Source organism: Schistocerca serialis, chromosome 2 (assembly GCF_023864345.2).
Source record: "Schistocerca serialis cubense isolate TAMUIC-IGC-003099 chromosome 2, iqSchSeri2.2, whole genome shotgun sequence".
Taxonomy (NCBI): Eukaryota; Metazoa; Arthropoda; class Insecta; order Orthoptera; family Acrididae; genus Schistocerca; species Schistocerca serialis.
In genome coordinates this window covers 804,062,996-804,081,232 of record NC_064639.1, presented here as the reverse complement: position 1 = coordinate 804,081,232, position 18,237 = coordinate 804,062,996, and the positions used below count along the sequence as shown (strand labels likewise).

Here is an 18,237-nt window from a genome sequence, read left to right as displayed (position 1 = left end):
TCATCGAGCTCTGCAGATCGACAGATGATAGTGTGGAAATTTCGACAAGCGGTGGCTAAGGGTTAAGAGAAGCCAAACGCACTAAAACACAAGAAAGTCGGGAAACCGAAGCACACAACTCATAACGAAAAGATTGTGGAATGCAGTGCGAAAGCAAAACTTCGAGAAGACCAACTCCGAAGCCATAGGCGAGCTAGGAATTATTCCGCACAAGAAGCGATCATGTAGGAAGAGCGAGCCGAGGCTGTCGCTCGACCCACACAATAAATTTTTGCTTAATCCCAATTTGCAGTACCGGTTCGACACTAGAATACTGCGCCTTGGTTCTTCCAAAAGCGATAGTAATAAGCACGTCGATCGACTGCAGTGTCATTTTGGGGTAGTGAGTCAGACATGGAGAGGATATGGGGCGGGTGGAATATGCAACAACAGGGGCATTGCAGGGGCCGGCCGCCGGCTCCTTGCGCTGTGGCGCACCGGTGGCGGCGGCGGCCTGGCTGGGCTGCTGGTGCCTCCATGTAGAGCTGCCGCCGAGCCCAGGCAAAGTGCCGCTAACGAAGCGATTGCCTTTGGTGACATCTTTTGCAATAACGACTGCGCGAATCGACGGTATCTCGTAAGGAAGGAAAGAGCAGCAGCTGCCGCCGAGCCCAGGCGCCGTGCCGAACACGCAGAAGGTCCCCGGCTCGATTGCGGGCGGAAACCCGTTTTCGTCGCACTCAGCAAGACACTTGCTACGATCTCTACTGTGACCATTTAAATCAACTTCAAACGTTCCATCAGCAGGGTGCACATGGCTCAAATGAAACATGAAACGGTTTCAGAACTGGTTGTCGGATTTTAGCGCTGACTTGGAGGCCTGGAAATGCGCGAAACAGCCGCCGCCATGCGATTTGTTACCACACCGTTGTACAAAACGCAAGGGCTCGTCCGGGATTTTGAACCCGGGACCTCCTGCACCCAGAAGCAGGAATCATACCCCTAAACCAACGAGCCTATTCGTTCCGAAAAACGCACTGCATGTGAATGACGCCCACTTTGATGGTCTCACCATGTAGGGCTGCAGCTCAGCCAGCGTTCTCCCTGTCTGTCGCGGTTGGATTGTTTTCATCGACGTCTTTTACTGCAGGAACTTCACGAATCGGAGGGAGCTCGTAGCCGATGCCCTTGCTAACACAGAAGAAAAAACTGTTGCTATTACGAGTCTCCGGGTGGTACATGAAAAGAACCGTCGTTTCCGTGGTGTAGCGGTTATCACGTCTGCTTTACACGCAGAAGGTGCCCGGTTCGATGCCGGGCGGGAACACAACAATTTTAATCTATATTTCGGATTTCATTTCCGAGATGACCTCACGTCCGCGTATGCAGAGACAAGCAATGTTGTATGCTAGGACGGATAGGGCGTCATTTTACTGTCAAATACTGTAGCTCTCTTATTGCACCGGTATTTGGTAACTGAGAACGCCCCTAGCTCCATTATGGCTGGCAAAATTTATAATCCGGTTCTTCAGGGCTACTTCAAGTGCGCTTGCTACTGGCTTTCCTGAGCTCACCCTACTCGCCTTGTCACAGCTCTGTCAAAGTGTGATACTAACTAATAATCAGAAACTCTTAGCCACGATCAATCTTACATGCCACCCCTTGGTTGTTGCCGTCGCTAGTAAGATGAGGGTAGACTGTCGCACAATTAAGCTGAATCTCCACTCACGGTGCACATATCCCGCAACGACAACCTTGTTTTCCGTTGCATGCAAAATTACCGTCTGCCTTTCTACCGAATTCCACCTACGTACTTTACTGGCGCCGCATTCTTGTTATATCCACGTGCTATAACAGGCATCTACTCTTCATTGAGGAGCTGCAACCGGGGCTGAGTTCCACCTACGCTTCAGCACGATCAAAATGGCAGGGCTCGTCCGGGATTTGAACCCGGGACCCTCCTGCACCCAAAGCAGGAATCATACCCCTAGACCAACGAGCCACCTGGCTGGAGCTGTCAAGTTAATCCCAAGTAGTGGGCCTCACAGGGAACACAAACTTTTACGCGAATTCGCAAGATAAACGCTTTCTGCAGGCAGCACTCACCACTGTTGAGAAGAATATTAAAGGCAACGAATAAAAAGCGAAATAACCTCATCGAGCACTGCTTATGAACAGCCGGCAGTGCCTCAGTTTTCGGTATGTGCTTTCTCAGGGTTAAGAGGAGGCGAATGCACTAAACAAAAGAACATCGGGAAACCAAGCACCAACTCATAACGAAAAGATTGCAAAATGTACTGCAAGCAAAATTTCCAGAAGACGGATACTGAAGACGCCGCAGACAAAAGAATTATTCTATGCAGTAACGATTATCTAGGAAGCGTGAATTGCATGTGCTGCTCCACCACACAACTTCTTTTGATACTGTTTTACTTATTCTAAATTTTCATTACCTGATCGTCTCTAAATACTGTGCGGTTATCACCTGGTTTCCAACAGCGATAGTAGTAAGAAAATCGACTACAATGTCTTTCAAAGTAGGTCAGACACAAAAAAAAAAAAAAAATCGGAGCTGCGTGTAGCTCATGTCATTCTGCTTTCAATCGTGAATCTCCGGCTGGGAGTAGTGGCGTACTTCTGTAATCCAAGCTTCTGGGAGTCCGTTGTGTGGGAGAGATCTGGAAACAACTACAGATTCGACCGTTCCACGAGCTCAGGAACGGCCGCGATGCCTTCATCGAGCTCTGCCAGATCGACAGATGATAGTGTGGAAATTTCGACAAGCGGTGGCTAAGGGTTAAGAGAAGCCAAACGCACTAAACACAAGAAGTCGGGAAACCGAAGCACACAACTCATAACGAAAAGATTGTGGAATGCAGTGCGAAAGCAAAACTTCGAGAAGACCAACTCCGAAGCCATAGGCGAGCTAGGAATTATTCCGCACAAGAAGCGATCATGTAGGAAGAGCGAGCCGAGGCTGTCGCTCGACCACACAATAAATTTTTGCTTAATCCCAATTTGCAGTACCGGTTCGACACTAGAATACTGCGCCTTGGTTCTTCCAAAAGCGATAGTAATAAGCACGTCGACTGCAGTGTCATTTGGGGTAGTGAGTCAGACATGGAGAGGATATGGGGCGGGTGGAATATGCAACAACAGGGGCATTGCAGGGCGGCCGCCGGCTCCTTGCGCTGTGGCGCACCGGTGGCGGCGGCGGCCTGGCTGGGCTGCTGGTGCCTCCATGTAGAGCTGCCGCCGAGCCCAGGCAAAGTGCCGCTAACGAAGCGATTGCCTTTGGTGACATCTTTTGCAATAACGACTGCGCGAATCGACGGTATCTCGTAAGGAAGGAAAGAGCAGCAGCTGCCGCCGAGCCCAGGCGCCGTGCCGAACACGCAGAAGGTCCCCGGCTCGATTGCGGGCGGAAACCCGTTTTCGTCGCACTCAGCAAGACACTTGCTACGATCTCTACTGTGACCATTTAAATCAACTTCAAACGTTCCATCAGCAGGGTGCACATGGCTCAAATGAAACATGAAACGGTTTCAGAACTGGTTGTCGGATTTTAGCGCTGACTTGGAGGCCTGGAAATGCGCGAAACAGCCGCCGCCATGCGATTTGTTACCACACCGTTGTACAAAACGCAAGGGCTCGTCCGGGATTTGAACCCGGGACCTCCTGCACCCGAAGCAGGAATCATACCCCTAAACCAACGAGCCTATTCGTTCCGAAAACGCACTGCATGTGAATGACGCCACCTTTGATGGTCTCACCATGTAGGGCTGCAGCTCAGCCAGCGTTCTCCCTGTCTGTCGCGGTTGGATTGTTTTCATCGACGTCTTTTACTGCAGGAACTTCACGAATCGGAGGGAGCTCGTAGCCGATGCCCTTGCTAACACAGAAGAAAAACTGTTGCTATTACGAGTCTCCGGGTGGTACATGAAAAGAACCGTCGTTTCCGTGGTGTAGCGGTTATCACGTCTGCTTTACACGCAGAAGGTGCCCGGTTCGATGCCGGGCGGGAACACAACAATTTTAATCTATATTTCGGATTTCATTTCCGAGATGACCTCACGTCCGCGTATGCAGAGACAAGCAATGTTGTATGCTAGACGGATAGGGCGTCATTTTACTGTCAAATACTGTAGCTCTCTTATTGCACCGGTATTTGGTAACTGAGAACGCCCCTAGCTCCATTATGGCTGGCAAAATTTATAATCCGGTTCTTCAGGGCTACTTCAAGTGCGCTTGCTACTGGCTTTCCTGAGCTCACCCTACTCGCCTTGTCACAGCTCTGTCAAAGTGTGATACTAACTAATAATCAGAAACTCTTAGCCACGATCAATCTTACATGCCACCCCTTGGTTGTTGCCGTCGCTAGTAAGATGAGGGTAGACTGTCGCACAATTAAGCTGAATCTCCACTCACGGTGCACATATCCCGCAACGACAACCTTGTTTTCCGTTGCATGCAAAATTACCGTCTGCCTTTCTACCGAATTCCACCTACGTACTTTACTGGCGCCGCATTCTTGTTATATCCACGTGCTATAACAGGCATCTACTCTTCATTGAGGAGCTGCAACCGGGGCTGAGTTCCACCTACGCTTCAGCACGATCAAAATGGCAGGGCTCGTCCGGGATTTGAACCCGGGACCTCCTGCACCCAAAGCAGGAATCATACCCCTAGACCAACGAGCCACCTGGCTGGAGCTGTCAAGTTAATCCCAAGTAGTGGGCCTCACAGGGAACACAAACTTTTACGCGAATTCGCAAGATAAACGCTTTCTGCAGGCAGCACTCACCACTGTTGAGAAGAATATTAAAGGCAACGAATAAAAAGCGAAATAACCTCATCGAGCACTGCTTATGAACAGCCGGCAGTGCCTCAGTTTCGGTATGTGCTTTCTCAGGGTTAAGAGGAGGCGAATGCACTAAACAAAAGAACATCGGGAAACCAAGCACCAACTCATAACGAAAAGATTGCAAAATGTACTGCAAGCAAAATTTCCAGAAGACGGATACTGAAGACGCCGCAGACAAAAGAATTATTCTATGCAGTAACGATTATCTAGGAAGCGTGAATTGCATGTGCTGCTCCACCACACAACTTCTTTTGATACTGTTTTACTTATTCTAAATTTTCATTACCTGATCGTCTCTAAAATACTGTGCGGTTATCACCTGGTTTCCAACAGCGATAGTAGTAAGAAAATCGACTACAATGTCTTTCAAAGTAGGTCAGACACAAAAAAAAAAAAAAAATCGGAGCTGCGTGTAGCTCATGTCATTCTGCTTTCAATCGTGAATCTCCGGCTGGGAGTAGTGGCGTACTTCTGTAATCCAAGCTTCTGGGAGTCCGTTGTGTGGGAGAGATCTGGAAACAACTACAGATTCGACCGTTCCACGAGCTCAGGAACGGCCGCGATGCCTTCATCGAGCTCTGCAGATCGACAGATGATAGTGTGGAAATTTCGACAAGCGGTGGCTAAGGGTTAAGAGAAGCCAAACGCACTAAACACAAGAAAGTCGGGAAACCGAAGCACACAACTCATAACGAAAAGATTGTGGAATGCAGTGCGAAAGCAAAACTTCGAGAAGACCAACTCCGAAGCCATAGGCGAGCTAGGAATTATTCCGCACAAGAAGCGATCATGTAGGAAGAGCGAGCCGAGGCTGTCGCTCGACCACACAATAAATTTTTGCTTAATCCCAATTTGCAGTACCGGTTCGACACTAGAATACTGCGCCTTGGTTCTTCCAAAAGCGATAGTAATAAGCACGTCGACTGCAGTGTCATTTGGGGTAGTGAGTCAGACATGGAGAGGATATGGGGCGGGTGGAATATGCAACAACAGGGGCATTGCAGGGCGGCCGCCGGCTCCTTGCGCTGTGGCGCACCGGTGGCGGCGGCGGCCTGGCTGGGCTGCTGGTGCCTCCATGTAGAGCTGCCGCCGAGCCCAGGCAAAGTGCCGCTAACGAAGCGATTGCCTTTGGTGACATCTTTTGCAATAACGACTGCGCGAATCGACGGTATCTCGTAAGGAAGGAAAGAGCAGCAGCTGCCGCCGAGCCCAGGCGCCGTGCCGAACACGCAGAAGGTCCCCGGCTCGATTGCGGGCGGAAACCCGTTTTCGTCGCACTCAGCAAGACACTTGCTACGATCTCTACTGTGACCATTTAAATCAACTTCAAACGTTCCATCAGCAGGGTGCACATGGCTCAAATGAAACATGAAACGGTTTCAGAACTGGTTGTCGGATTTTAGCGCTGACTTGGAGGCCTGGAAATGCGCGAAACAGCCGCCGCCATGCGATTTGTTACCACACCGTTGTACAAAACGCAAGGGCTCGTCCGGGATTTGAACCCGGGACCTCCTGCACCCGAAGCAGGAATCATACCCCTAAACCAACGAGCCTATTCGTTCCGAAAACGCACTGCATGTGAATGACGCCACCTTTGATGGTCTCACCATGTAGGGCTGCAGCTCAGCCAGCGTTCTCCCTGTCTGTCGCGGTTGGATTGTTTTCATCGACGTCTTTTACTGCAGGAACTTCACGAATCGGAGGGAGCTCGTAGCCGATGCCCTTGCTAACACAGAAGAAAAACTGTTGCTATTACGAGTCTCCGGGTGGTACATGAAAAGAACCGTCGTTTCCGTGGTGTAGCGGTTATCACGTCTGCTTTACACGCAGAAGGTGCCCGGTTCGATGCCGGGCGGGAACACAACAATTTTAATCTATATTTCGGATTTCATTTCCGAGATGACCTCACGTCCGCGTATGCAGAGACAAGCAATGTTGTATGCTAGACGGATAGGGCGTCATTTTACTGTCAAATACTGTAGCTCTCTTATTGCACCGGTATTTGGTAACTGAGAACGCCCCTAGCTCCATTATGGCTGGCAAAATTTATAATCCGGTTCTTCAGGGCTACTTCAAGTGCGCTTGCTACTGGCTTTCCTGAGCTCACCCTACTCGCCTTGTCACAGCTCTGTCAAAGTGTGATACTAACTAATAATCAGAAACTCTTAGCCACGATCAATCTTACATGCCACCCCTTGGTTGTTGCCGTCGCTAGTAAGATGAGGGTAGACTGTCGCACAATTAAGCTGAATCTCCACTCACGGTGCACATATCCCGCAACGACAACCTTGTTTTCCGTTGCATGCAAAATTACCGTCTGCCTTTCTACCGAATTCCACCTACGTACTTTACTGGCGCCGCATTCTTGTTATATCCACGTGCTATAACAGGCATCTACTCTTCATTGAGGAGCTGCAACCGGGGCTGAGTTCCACCTACGCTTCAGCACGATCAAAATGGCAGGGCTCGTCCGGGATTTGAACCCGGGACCTCCTGCACCCAAAGCAGGAATCATACCCCTAGACCAACGAGCCACCTGGCTGGAGCTGTCAAGTTAATCCCAAGTAGTGGGCCTCACAGGGAACACAAACTTTTACGCGAATTCGCAAGATAAACGCTTTCTGCAGGCAGCACTCACCACTGTTGAGAAGAATATTAAAGGCAACGAATAAAAAGCGAAATAACCTCATCGAGCACTGCTTATGAACAGCCGGCAGTGCCTCAGTTTCGGTATGTGCTTTCTCAGGGTTAAGAGGAGGCGAATGCACTAAACAAAAGAACATCGGGAAACCAAGCACCAACTCATAACGAAAAGATTGCAAAATGTACTGCAAGCAAAATTTCCAGAAGACGGATACTGAAGACGCCGCAGACAAAAGAATTATTCTATGCAGTAACGATTATCTAGGAAGCGTGAATTGCATGTGCTGCTCCACCACACAACTTCTTTTGATACTGTTTTACTTATTCTAAATTTTCATTACCTGATCGTCTCTAAAATACTGTGCGGTTATCACCTGGTTTCCAACAGCGATAGTAGTAAGAAAATCGACTACAATGTCTTTCAAAGTAGGTCAGACACAAAAAAAAAAAAAAATCGGAGCTGCGTGTAGCTCATGTCATTCTGCTTTCAATCGTGAATCTCCGGCTGGGAGTAGTGGCGTACTTCTGTAATCCAAGCTTCTGGGAGTCCGTTGTGTGGGAGAGATCTGGAAACAACTACAGATTCGACCGTTCCACGAGCTCAGGAACGGCCGCGATGCCTTCATCGAGCTCTGCAGATCGACAGATGATAGTGTGGAAATTTCGACAAGCGGTGGCTAAGGGTTAAGAGAAGCCAAACGCACTAAACACAAGAAAGTCGGGAAACCGAAGCACACAACTCATAACGAAAAGATTGTGGAATGCAGTGCGAAAGCAAAACTTCGAGAAGACCAACTCCGAAGCCATAGGCGAGCTAGGAATTATTCCGCACAAGAAGCGATCATGTAGGAAGAGCGAGCCGAGGCTGTCGCTCGACCACACAATAAATTTTTGCTTAATCCCAATTTGCAGTACCGGTTCGACACTAGAATACTGCGCCTTGGTTCTTCCAAAAGCGATAGTAATAAGCACGTCGACTGCAGTGTCATTTGGGGTAGTGAGTCAGACATGGAGAGGATATGGGGCGGGTGGAATATGCAACAACAGGGGCATTGCAGGGCGGCCGCCGGCTCCTTGCGCTGTGGCGCACCGGTGGCGGCGGCGGCCTGGCTGGGCTGCTGGTGCCTCCATGTAGAGCTGCCGCCGAGCCCAGGCAAAGTGCCGCTAACGAAGCGATTGCCTTTGGTGACATCTTTTGCAATAACGACTGCGCGAATCGACGGTATCTCGTAAGGAAGGAAAGAGCAGCAGCTGCCGCCGAGCCCAGGCGCCGTGCCGAACACGCAGAAGGTCCCCGGCTCGATTGCGGGCGGAAACCCGTTTTCGTCGCACTCAGCAAGACACTTGCTACGATCTCTACTGTGACCATTTAAATCAACTTCAAACGTTCCATCAGCAGGGTGCACATGGCTCAAATGAAACATGAAACGGTTTCAGAACTGGTTGTCGGATTTTAGCGCTGACTTGGAGGCCTGGAAATGCGCGAAACAGCCGCCGCCATGCGATTTGTTACCACACCGTTGTACAAAACGCAAGGGCTCGTCCGGGATTTGAACCCGGGACCTCCTGCACCCGAAGCAGGAATCATACCCCTAAACCAACGAGCCTATTCGTTCCGAAAACGCACTGCATGTGAATGACGCCACCTTTGATGGTCTCACCATGTAGGGCTGCAGCTCAGCCAGCGTTCTCCCTGTCTGTCGCGGTTGGATTGTTTTCATCGACGTCTTTTACTGCAGGAACTTCACGAATCGGAGGGAGCTCGTAGCCGATGCCCTTGCTAACACAGAAGAAAAACTGTTGCTATTACGAGTCTCCGGGTGGTACATGAAAAGAACCGTCGTTTCCGTGGTGTAGCGGTTATCACGTCTGCTTTACACGCAGAAGGTGCCCGGTTCGATGCCGGCGGGAACACAATCAATTTTAATCTATATTTCGGATTTCATTTCCGAGATGACCTCACGTCCGCGTATGCAGAGACAAGCAATGTTGTATGCTAGACGGATAGGGCGTCATTTTACTGTCAAATACTGTAGCTCTCTTATTGCACCGGTATTTGGTAACTGAGAACGCCCCTAGCTCCATTATGGCTGGCAAAATTTATAATCCGGTTCTTCAGGGCTACTTCAAGTGCGCTTGCTACTGGCTTTCCTGAGCTCACCCTACTCGCCTTGTCACAGCTCTGTCAAAGTGTGATGCTAACTAATAATGAGAAACTCTTAGCCACGCTCAATCTTACATGCCACCCCTTGGTTGTTGCCGTCGCTAGTAAGATGAGGGTAGACTGTCGCACAATTAAGCTGAATCTCCACTCACGGTGCACATATCCCGCAAAGACAACCTTGTTTTCCGTTGCATGCAAAATTACCGTCTGCCTTTCTACCGAATTACACCTACGTACTTTACTGGCGCCGCATTCTTGTTATATCCACGTGCTATAACAGGCATCTACTCTTCATTGAGGAGCTGCAACCGGGGCTGAGTTCCACCTACGCTTCAGCACGGTCAAAATGGCAGGGCTCGTCCGGGATTTGAACCCGGGACCTCCTGCACCCAAAGCAGGAATCATACCCCTAGACCAACGAGCCACCTGGCTGGAGCAGTCAAGTTAATCCGAAGTAGTGGGCCTCACAGGGAACACAAACTTTCACGCGAATTCGCAAGATAAACGCTTTCTGCAGGCAGCACTCACCACTGATGAGAAGAATATTAAAGGCAACGAATAAAAAGTGAAATAACTTCATCGAGCACTGCTTATGAACAGCCGGCAGTGCCTCAGTTTCGGTATGTGCTTTCTCAGGGTTAAGAGGAGGCGAATGCACTAAACAAAAGAACATCGGGAAACCAAGCACCAACTCATAACGAAAAGATTGCAAAATATACTGCAAGCAAAATTTCCAGAAGACGGATACTGAAGACGCCGCAGACAAAAGAATTATTCTATGCAGTAACGATTATCTAGGAAGCGTGAATTGCATGTGCTGCTCCACCACACAACTTCTTTTGATACTGTTTTACTTATTCTAAATTTTCATTACCTGATCGTCTCTAAAATACTGTGCGGTTATCACCTGGTTTCCAACAGCGATAGTAGTAAGAAAATCGACTACAATGTCTTTCAAAGTAGGTCAGACACAAAAAAAAAAAAAAATCGGAGCTGCGTGTAGCTCATGTCATTCTGCTTTCAATCGTGAATCTCCGGCTGGGAGTAGTGGCGTACTTCTGTAATCCAAGCTTCTGGGAGTCCGTTGTGTGGGAGAGATCTGGAAACAACTACAGATTCGACCGTTCCACGAGCTCAGGAACGGCCGCGATGCCTTCATCGAGCTCTGCAGATCGACAGATGATAGTGTGGAAATTTCGACAAGCGGTGGCTAAGGGTAAAGAGAAGCCAAACGCACTAAACACAAGAAAGTCGGGAAACCGAAGCACACAACTCATAACGAAAAGATTGTGGAATGCAGTGCGAAAGCAAAACTTCGAGAAGACCAACTCCGAAGCCATCGGCGAGCTAGGAATTATTGCGCACAAGAAGCGATCATGTAGGAAGAGCGAGCCGAGGCTGTCGCTCGACCACACAATAAATTTTTGCTTAATCCCAATTTGCAGTACCGGTTCGACACTAGAATACTGCGCCTTGGTTCTTCCAAAAGCGATAGTAATAAGCACGTCGACTGCAGTGTCATTTGGGGTAGTGAGTCAGACATGGAGAGGATATGGGGCGGGTGGAATATGCAACAACAGGGGCATTGCAGGGCGGCCGCCGGCTCCTTGCGCTGTGGCGCACCGGTGGCGGCGGCGGCCTGGCTGGGCTGCTGGTGCCTCCATGTAGAGCTGCCGCCGAGCCCAGGCAAAGTGCCGCTATCGAAGCGATTGCCTTTGGTGACATCTTTTGCAATAACGACTGCGCGAATCGACGGTATCTCGTAAGGAAGGAAAGAGCAGCAGCTGCCGCCGAGCCCAGGCGCCGTGCCGAACACGCAGAAGGTCCCCGGCTCGATTGCGGGCGGAAACCCGTTTTCGTCGCACTCAGCAAGACACTTGCTACGATCTCTACTGTGACCATTTAAATCAACTTCAAACGTTCCATCAGCAGGGTGCACATGGCTCAAATGAAACATGAAACGGTTTCAGAACTGGTTGTCGGATTTTAGCGCTGACTTGGAGGCCTGGAAATGCGCGAAACAGCCGCCGCCATGCGATTTGTTACCACACCGTTGTACAAAACGCAAGGGCTCGTCCGGGATTTGAACCCGGGACCTCCTGCACCCGAAGCAGGAATCATACCCCTAAACCAACGAGCCTATTCGTTCCGAAAACGCACTGCATGTGAATGACGCCACCTTTGATGGTCTCACCATGTAGGGCTGCAGCTCAGCCAGCGTTCTCCCTGTCTGTCGCGGTTGGATTGTTTTCATCGACGTCTTTTACTGCAGGAACTTCACGAATCGGAGGGAGCTCGTAGCCGATGCCCTTGCTAACACAGAAGAAAAACTGTTGCTATTACGAGTCTCCGGGTGGTACATGAAAAGAACCGTCGTTTCCGTGGTGTAGCGGTTATCACGTCTGCTTTACACGCAGAAGGTGCCCGGTTCGATGCCGGCGGGAACACAATCAATTTTAATCTATATTTCGGATTTCATTTCCGAGATGACCTCACGTCCGCGTATGCAGAGACAAGCAATGTTGTATGCTAGACGGATAGGGCGTCATTTTACTGTCAAATACTGTAGCTCTCTTATTGCACCGGTATTTGGTAACTGAGAACGCCCCTAGCTCCATTATGGCTGGCAAAATTTATAATCCGGTTCTTCAGGGCTACTTCAAGTGCGCTTGCTACTGGCTTTCCTGAGCTCACCCTACTCGCCTTGTCACAGCTCTGTCAAAGTGTGATGCTAACTAATAATGAGAAACTCTTAGCCACGCTCAATCTTACATGCCACCCCTTGGTTGTTGCCGTCGCTAGTAAGATGAGGGTAGACTGTCGCACAATTAAGCTGAATCTCCACTCACGGTGCACATATCCCGCAAAGACAACCTTGTTTTCCGTTGCATGCAAAATTACCGTCTGCCTTTCTACCGAATTACACCTACGTACTTTACTGGCGCCGCATTCTTGTTATATCCACGTGCTATAACAGGCATCTACTCTTCATTGAGGAGCTGCAACCGGGGCTGAGTTCCACCTACGCTTCAGCACGGTCAAAATGGCAGGGCTCGTCCGGGATTTGAACCCGGGACCTCCTGCACCCAAAGCAGGAATCATACCCCTAGACCAACGAGCCACCTGGCTGGAGCAGTCAAGTTAATCCGAAGTAGTGGGCCTCACAGGGAACACAAACTTTCACGCGAATTCGCAAGATAAACGCTTTCTGCAGGCAGCACTCACCACTGATGAGAAGAATATTAAAGGCAACGAATAAAAAGTGAAATAACTTCATCGAGCACTGCTTATGAACAGCCGGCAGTGCCTCAGTTTCGGTATGTGCTTTCTCAGGGTTAAGAGGAGGCGAATGCACTAAACAAAAGAACATCGGGAAACCAAGCACCAACTCATAACGAAAAGATTGCAAAATATACTGCAAGCAAAATTTCCAGAAGACGGATACTGAAGACGCCGCAGACAAAAGAATTATTCTATGCAGTAACGATTATCTAGGAAGCGTGAATTGCATGTGCTGCTCCACCACACAACTTCTTTTGATACTGTTTTACTTATTCTAAATTTTCATTACCTGATCGTCTCTAAAATACTGTGCGGTTATCACCTGGTTTCCAACAGCGATAGTAGTAAGAAAATCGACTACAATGTCTTTCAAAGTAGGTCAGACACAAAAAAAAAAAAAAAATCGGAGCTGCGTGTAGCTCATGTCATTCTGCTTTCAATCGTGAATCTCCGGCTGGGAGTAGTGGCGTACTTCTGTAATCCAAGCTTCTGGGAGTCCGTTGTGTGGGAGAGATCTGGAAACAACTACAGATTCGACCGTTCCACGAGCTCAGGAACGGCCGCGATGCCTTCATCGAGCTCTGCAGATCGACAGATGATAGTGTGGAAATTTCGACAAGCGGTGGCTAAGGGTAAAGAGAAGCCAAACGCACTAAACACAAGAAAGTCGGGAAACCGAAGCACACAACTCATAACGAAAAGATTGTGGAATGCAGTGCGAAAGCAAAACTTCGAGAAGACCAACTCCGAAGCCATCGGCGAGCTAGGAATTATTCCGCACAAGAAGCGATCATGTAGGAAGAGCGAGCCGAGGCTGTCGCTCGACCACACAATAAATTTTTGCTTAATCCCAATTTGCAGTACCGGTTCGACACTAGAATACTGCGCCTTGGTTCTTCCAAAAGCGATAGTAATAAGCACGTCGACTGCAGTGTCATTTGGGGTAGTGAGTCAGACATGGAGAGGATATGGGGCGGGTGGAATATGCAACAACAGGGGCATTGCAGGGCGGCCGCCGGCTCCTTGCGCTGTGGCGCACCGGTGGCGGCGGCGGCCTGGCTGGGCTGCTGGTGCCTCCATGTAGAGCTGCCGCCGAGCCCAGGCAAAGTGCCGCTATCGAAGCGATTGCCTTTGGTGACATCTTTTGCAATAACGACTGCGCGAATCGACGTTATCTCGTAAGGAAGGAAAGAGCAGCAGCTGCCGCCGAGCCCAGGCGCCGTGCCGAACACGCAGAAGGTCCCCGGCTCGATTGCGGGCGGAAACCCGTTTTCGTCGCACTCAGCAAGACACTTGCTACGATCTCTACTGTGACCATTTAAATCAACTTCAAACGTTCCATCAGCAGGGTGCACATGGCTCAAATGAAACATGAAACGGTTTCAGAACTGGTTGTCGGATTTTAGCGCTGACTTGGAGGCCTGGAAATGCGCGAAACAGCCGCCGCCATGCGATTTGTTACCACACCGTTGTACAAAACGCAAGGGCTCGTCCGGGATTTGAACCCGGGACCTCCTGCACCCGAAGCAGGAATCATACCCCTAGACCAACGAGCCTATTCGTTCCGAAAACGCACTGCATGTGAATGACGCCACCTTTGATGGTCTCACCATGTAGGGCTGCAGCTCAGCCAGCGTTCTCCCTGTCTGTCGCGGTTGGATTGTTTTCACCGACGTCTTTTACTGCAGGAACTTCACGAATCGGAGGGAGCTCGTAGCCGATGCCCTTGCTAACACAGAAGAAAAACTGTTGCTATTACGAGTCTCCGGGTGGTACATGAAAAGAACCGTCGTTTCCGTGGTGTAGCGGTTATCACGTCTGCTTTACACGCAGAAGGTGCCCGGTTCGATGCCGGGCGGGAACACAACAATTTTAATCTATATTTCGGATTTCATTTCCGAGATGACCTCACGTCCGCGTATGCAGAGACAAGCAATGTTGTATGCTAGACGGATAGGGCGTCATTTTACTGTCAAATACTGTAGCTCTCTTATTGCACCGGTATTTGGTAACTGAGAACGCCCCTAGCTCCATTATGGCTGGCAAAATTTATAATCCGGTTCTTCAGGGCTACTTCAAGTGCGCTTGCTACTGGCTTTCCTGAGCTCACCCTACTCGCCTTGTCACAGCTCTGTCAAAGTGTGATACTAACTAATAATCAGAAACTCTTAGCCACGATCAATCTTACATGCCACCCCTTGGTTGTTGCCGTCGCTAGTAAGATGAGGGTAGACTGTCGCACAATTAAGCTGAATCTCCACTCACGGTGCACATATCCCGCAACGACAACCTTGTTTTCCGTTGCATGCAAAATTACCGTCTGCCTTTCTACCGAATTCCACCTACGTACTTTACTGGCGCCGCATTCTTGTTATATCCACGTGCTATAACAGGCATCTACTCTTCATTGAGGAGCTGCAACCGGGGCTGAGTTCCACCTACGCTTCAGCACGGTCAAAATGGCAGGGCTCGTCCGGGATTTGAACCCGGGACCTCCTGCACCCAAAGCAGGAATCATACCCCTAGACCAACGAGCCACCTGGCTGGAGCTGTCAAGTTAATCCCAAGTAGTGGGCCTCACAGGGAACACAAACTTTTACGCGAATTCGCAAGATAAACGCTTTCTGCAGGCAGCACTCACCACTGTTGAGAAGAATATTAAAGGCAACGAATAAAAAGCGAAATAACCTCATCGAGCACTGCTTATGAACAGCCGGCAGTGCCTCAGTTTCGGTATGTGCTTTCTCAGGGTTAAGAGGAGGCGAATGCACTAAACAAAAGAACATCGGGAAACCAAGCACCAACTCATAACGAAAAGATTGCAAAATGTACTGCAAGCAAAATTTCCAGAAGACGGATACTGAAGACGCCGCAGACAAAAGAATTATTCTATGCAGTAACGATTATCTAGGAAGCGTGAATTGCATGTGCTGCTCCACCACACAACTTCTTTTGATACTGTTTTACTTATTCTAAATTTTCATTACCTGATCGTCTCTAAAATACTGTGCGGTTATCACCTGGTTTCCAACAGCGATAGTAGTAAGAAAATCGACTACAATGTCTTTCAAAGTAGGTCAGACACAAAAAAAAAAAAAAATCGGAGCTGCGTGTAGCTCATGTCATTCTGCTTTCAATCGTGAATCTCCGGCTGGGAGTAGTGGCGTACTTCTGTAATCCAAGCTTCTGGGAGTCCGTTGTGTGGGAGAGATCTGGAAACAACTACAGATTCGACCGTTCCACGAGCACAGGAACGGCCGCGATGCCTTCATCGAGCTCTGCAGATCGACAGATGATAGTGTGGAAATTTCGACAAGCGGTGGCTAAGGGTTAAGAGAAGCCAAACGCACTAAACACAAGAAAGTCGGGAAACCGAAGCACACAACTCATAACGAAAAGATTGTGGAATGCAGTGCGAAAGCAAAACTTCGAGAAGACCAACTCCGAAGCCATCGGCGAGCTAGGAATTATTCCGCACAAGAAGCGATCATGTAGGAAGAGCGAGCCGAGGCTGTCGCTCGACCACACAATAAATTTTTGCTTAATCCCAATTTGCAGTACCGGTTCGACACTAGAATACTGCGCCTTGGTTCTTCCAAAAGCGATAGTAATAAGCACGTCGACTGCAGTGTCATTTGGGGTAGTGAGTCAGACATGGAGAGGATATGGGGCGGGTGGAATATGCAACAACAGGGGCATTGCAGGGCGGCCGCCGGCTCCTTGCGCTGTGCTGGTGCCTCCATGTAGAGCTGCCGCCAAGCCCAGGCAAAGTGCCGCTAACGAAGCGATTGCCTTTGGTGACATCTTTTGCAATAACGACTGCGCGAATCGACGGTATCTCGTAAGGAAAAAAAGAGCAGCAGCTGCCGCCGAGCCCAGGCGCCGTGCCGAACACGCAGAAGGTCCCCGGCTCGATTGCGGGCGGAAACCCGTTTTCGTCGCACTCAGCAAGACACTTGCTACGATCTCTACTGTGACCATTTAAATCAACTTCAAACGTTCCATCAGCAGGGTGCACATGGCTCAAATGAAACATGAAACGGTTTCAGAACTGGTTGTCGGATTTTAGCGCTGACTTGGAGGCCTGGAAATGCGCGAAACAGCCGCCGCCATGCGATTTGTTACCACACCGTTGTACAAAACGCAAGGGCTCGTCCGGGATTTGAACCCGGGACCTCCTGCACCCGAAGCAGGAATCATACCCCTAGACCAACGAGCCTATTCGTTCCGAAAACGCACTGCATGTGAATGACGCCACCTTTGATGGTCTCACCATGTAGGGCTGCAGCTCAGCCAGCGTTCTCCCTGTCTGTCGCGGTTGGATTGTTTTCATCGACGTCTTTTACTGCAGGAACTTCACGAATCGGAGGGAGCTCGTAGCCGATGCCCTTGCTAACACAGAAGAAAAACTGTTGCTATTACGAGTCTCCGGGTGGTACATGAAAAGAACCGTCGTTTCCGTGGTGTAGCGGTTATCACGTCTGCTTTACACGCAGAAGGTGCCCGGTTCGATGCCGGGCGGGAACACAACAATTTTAATCTATATTTCGGATTTCATTTCCGAGATGACCTCACGTCCGCGTATGCAGAGACAAGCAATGTTGTATGCTAGACGGATAGGGCGTCATTTTACTGTCAAATACTGTAGCTCTCTTATTGCACCGGTATTTGGTAACTGAGAACGCCCCTAGCTCCATTATGGCTGGCAAAATTTATAATCCGGTTCTTCAGGGCTACTTCAAGTGCGCTTGCTACTGGCTTTCCTGAGCTCACCCTACTCGCCTTGTCACAGCTCTGTCAAAGTGTGATACTAACTAATAATCAGAAACTCTTAGCCACGATCAATCTTACGTGCCACCCCTTGGTTGTTGCCGTCGCTAGTAAGATGAGGGTAGACTGTCGCACAATTAAGCTGAATCTCCACTCACGGTGCACATATCCCGCAAAGACAACCTTGTTTTCCGTTGCATGCAAAATTACCGTCTGCCTTTCTACCGAATTCCACCTACGTACTTTACTGGCGCCGCATTCTTGTTATATCCACGTGCTATAACAGGCATCTACTCTTCATTGAGGAGCTGCAACCGGGGCTGAGTTCCACCTACGCTTCAGCACGATCAAAATGGCAGGGCTCGTCCGGGATTTGAACCCGGGACCTCCTGCACCCAAAGCAGGAATCATACCCCTAGACCAACGAGCCACCTGGCTGGAGCAGTCAAGTTAATCCCAAGTAGTGGGCCTCACAGGGAACACAAACTTTCACGCGAATTCGCAAGATAAACGCTTTCTGCAGGCAGCACTCACC

At 49.6% G+C, this 18,237-nt stretch overlaps 18 non-coding genes across 18 annotated transcripts; 5 read left to right on the top strand and 13 right to left on the bottom strand.

The window, feature by feature from the left end:
- Positions 1 to 1,233: 1,233 nt before the first annotated feature.
- Trnav-uac (transfer RNA valine (anticodon UAC)) lies at positions 1,234 to 1,306 on the top strand. The gene has a single exon. It is a non-coding gene; the product is annotated as a tRNA-Val (tRNA).
- A 602-nt stretch (positions 1,307 to 1,908) lies between these two features.
- On the bottom strand, positions 1,909 to 1,981 carry Trnap-ugg (transfer RNA proline (anticodon UGG)). Its single transcript has one exon. It is a non-coding gene; the product is annotated as a tRNA-Pro (tRNA).
- Positions 1,982 to 3,626: 1,645 nt separating this feature from the next.
- Trnap-cgg (transfer RNA proline (anticodon CGG)) lies at positions 3,627 to 3,698 on the bottom strand. The gene has a single exon. It is a non-coding gene; the product is annotated as a tRNA-Pro (tRNA).
- A 235-nt stretch (positions 3,699 to 3,933) lies between these two features.
- On the top strand, positions 3,934 to 4,006 carry Trnav-uac (transfer RNA valine (anticodon UAC)). The gene has a single exon. It is a non-coding gene; the product is annotated as a tRNA-Val (tRNA).
- A 601-nt stretch (positions 4,007 to 4,607) lies between these two features.
- Trnap-ugg (transfer RNA proline (anticodon UGG)) lies at positions 4,608 to 4,679 on the bottom strand. The gene has a single exon. It is a non-coding gene; the product is annotated as a tRNA-Pro (tRNA).
- A 1,645-nt stretch (positions 4,680 to 6,324) lies between these two features.
- Positions 6,325 to 6,396, bottom strand: Trnap-cgg (transfer RNA proline (anticodon CGG)). Its single transcript has one exon. It is a non-coding gene; the product is annotated as a tRNA-Pro (tRNA).
- A 235-nt stretch (positions 6,397 to 6,631) lies between these two features.
- On the top strand, positions 6,632 to 6,704 carry Trnav-uac (transfer RNA valine (anticodon UAC)). Its single transcript has one exon. It is a non-coding gene; the product is annotated as a tRNA-Val (tRNA).
- Positions 6,705 to 7,305: 601 nt separating this feature from the next.
- On the bottom strand, positions 7,306 to 7,377 carry Trnap-ugg (transfer RNA proline (anticodon UGG)). Its single transcript has one exon. It is a non-coding gene; the product is annotated as a tRNA-Pro (tRNA).
- A 1,644-nt stretch (positions 7,378 to 9,021) lies between these two features.
- Positions 9,022 to 9,093, bottom strand: Trnap-cgg (transfer RNA proline (anticodon CGG)). The gene has a single exon. It is a non-coding gene; the product is annotated as a tRNA-Pro (tRNA).
- A 909-nt stretch (positions 9,094 to 10,002) lies between these two features.
- Positions 10,003 to 10,074, bottom strand: Trnap-ugg (transfer RNA proline (anticodon UGG)). Its single transcript has one exon. It is a non-coding gene; the product is annotated as a tRNA-Pro (tRNA).
- Positions 10,075 to 11,718: 1,644 nt separating this feature from the next.
- Trnap-cgg (transfer RNA proline (anticodon CGG)) lies at positions 11,719 to 11,790 on the bottom strand. Its single transcript has one exon. It is a non-coding gene; the product is annotated as a tRNA-Pro (tRNA).
- Positions 11,791 to 12,699: 909 nt separating this feature from the next.
- On the bottom strand, positions 12,700 to 12,771 carry Trnap-ugg (transfer RNA proline (anticodon UGG)). The gene has a single exon. It is a non-coding gene; the product is annotated as a tRNA-Pro (tRNA).
- Positions 12,772 to 14,416: 1,645 nt separating this feature from the next.
- Trnap-cgg (transfer RNA proline (anticodon CGG)) lies at positions 14,417 to 14,488 on the bottom strand. Its single transcript has one exon. It is a non-coding gene; the product is annotated as a tRNA-Pro (tRNA).
- Positions 14,489 to 14,723: 235 nt separating this feature from the next.
- Positions 14,724 to 14,796, top strand: Trnav-uac (transfer RNA valine (anticodon UAC)). Its single transcript has one exon. It is a non-coding gene; the product is annotated as a tRNA-Val (tRNA).
- Positions 14,797 to 15,397: 601 nt separating this feature from the next.
- On the bottom strand, positions 15,398 to 15,469 carry Trnap-ugg (transfer RNA proline (anticodon UGG)). The gene has a single exon. It is a non-coding gene; the product is annotated as a tRNA-Pro (tRNA).
- Positions 15,470 to 17,079: 1,610 nt separating this feature from the next.
- Trnap-cgg (transfer RNA proline (anticodon CGG)) lies at positions 17,080 to 17,151 on the bottom strand. The gene has a single exon. It is a non-coding gene; the product is annotated as a tRNA-Pro (tRNA).
- Positions 17,152 to 17,386: 235 nt separating this feature from the next.
- On the top strand, positions 17,387 to 17,459 carry Trnav-uac (transfer RNA valine (anticodon UAC)). Its single transcript has one exon. It is a non-coding gene; the product is annotated as a tRNA-Val (tRNA).
- Positions 17,460 to 18,060: 601 nt separating this feature from the next.
- On the bottom strand, positions 18,061 to 18,132 carry Trnap-ugg (transfer RNA proline (anticodon UGG)). Its single transcript has one exon. It is a non-coding gene; the product is annotated as a tRNA-Pro (tRNA).
- Between the last annotated feature and the right edge of the window lie 105 nt (positions 18,133 to 18,237).